Here is a 2053-nt window from a genome sequence, read left to right as displayed (position 1 = left end):
TACTTTGTCTTTGTTTACATTTTGTTAACGGTCTCTTCATTACTTAACAGCATAAAAGTACATATTTTTGTTTGTTTTCTGATTAGCTGCTGTTCTAAAAATGTTAATAGGGACTTTAGAAAACAGGACGGGAAGCCACAGGACGGTGCTTATCAATAATGTATGTTGATCTTTAACAAAGTGGGCGGAGCTTAGCGTGAAATTCCGTCATCTTAACTTTTTGAGGACGATAAAGTTGGCATTTTACTGTTTACGAATAACGACTAGAAATAGTAATAATTTATTTTGGATTTTTATTGGATGAAAATGGCTGTGTTAAAAGCAATACATTTTGCGCGGCGTTTGAATGCGAGGCCTCTACCTAGGAAGGCCTATGTTGTATCATCAGAGCCAAGTGGTTCAGAAAGGCATCATGCCGCGAGACAGGGGGAGGGAGAGAGAAAAAGAGTTCTGCGGTGTGACGTCACAACGATAGATGGCGCTGCGTGGTTGCTAGCCAACCAAAACATGCGTTCAACGCTACTATGTTGATAAACTATATAGATCTATATTTCTATCAAATTATGTATCTTAGCTTGATTTTTTTTAAACTTAAACTGTAGTTGAAGAATAAATAGATTATTAAAAACAAATATTTAGTGATCTTTTGAAATTTTAGTTTGCTTTTATTAAAAATTGTTAAGTTTTAAAATGACTACTTCAATAAGCCTATTCCAAACCATTGGTGACATTGGAGTGGCTAGCAATTATTATTTATATGGATTTTATAAATGCACCTACTATAAGTGTTAATTATGTCAACAAACAATCCTAGGCCTAGCGAGGCTAAAACGCCCAGGCCTAGCCTAATACTAACAGGCCTAAGCCCAGTACTAGGCCTAGGCTGAAAGACAGCAATACGAAACTTCGACAGGCAACTGGAATTGAATTCATCCAGGCTAATTATGTTTTTTCCAACAATTCCACGTCTTGTAGATATGTTCCCATTAATTAATCAAAATCCTAAAAAAGATCTAAAGTTAATTTTTAAAATGCTTTTTTGATCTAAATTAGTACATAGGCCTATATATCAGTCATCTCATAACAATAAAATAGGGACGAAAGTACAAAATATGTGGCGCTGTTGTATTTTTTTTGCTGTAATTGGTCAATTTTGAACTTTGACCCCTTATATCTCGATAACGCCTCCTATACTGATCGATTACTTTCCAGATTCGTAATCTACGGAACATTCTGGTCTAGAAAATAGTAAGATGGCAATTTTTGCCCCGTCGGGTGGTGATATCCCCCTCCTGTTACCGGACTAACTTTGAGACTGGCTAAACAGAAAATAGGCAGCCATAGTAAATAGTTCATTGTTTACAGCACACACGGTGTGAACAATTGAAGGCCCAATCATGTTTTGACTAAGGGAGGCAGGATGGTCCTCCTTCTCTTTCCACATAGCCTCAATCGTGTCATAGACATTTTCAAGTACGATACTTAATCGTTGTTATCCTCGATAATCTTACTTGTATCATTACGTGTCAAAATTAGTATATATTATTGATATGATTGAGCTTAAACCATAAAGAAATAACTCTACAATACGTACTGTATGTGTTTCGTAAAGGAAATAAATCAAAGTTGAGAATGTCTCGACGTTTCATAGTGGTATATGTTTGTTCACATATAGTAACCGAGAGTAGCAAATTCTACGAAAGCCTATTACAATTTCTACATAACGTTGTCGAAAAAAAAAATCATACACACAAAAGTACAGTGCATATCCGCTGGGCCATCACTAATAATTATGCGTTTTAAAACGTCTGAATTCAAATAAAATATTGTCCGACATTAATCCCCAGTCTGTATATACAGTATGACTAAGATCTGGTTAAACATTATTCCTAATTCCCTGTTAACGCATGCCATGTCACAGTGTGCTATTGCGCGCCTTGTCCGATCCTTCTTTAGGGTCTTTCACACCTGTTCCGAAACGGTTCCGGCAAATCAAATCGAACGTCAATGTTTCGTTTTCACAACGCTCCACGCGGGCGGCGGCTATACACCG

Source organism: Antedon bifida, chromosome 7, assembly GCF_963402885.1.
Source record: "Antedon bifida chromosome 7, ecAntBifi1.1, whole genome shotgun sequence".
NCBI lineage: Eukaryota > Metazoa > Echinodermata > Crinoidea > Comatulida > Antedonidae > Antedon > Antedon bifida.
The sequence above is the reverse complement of the archived record's forward strand: the minus strand, read 5'-3'. Positions refer to the sequence as shown.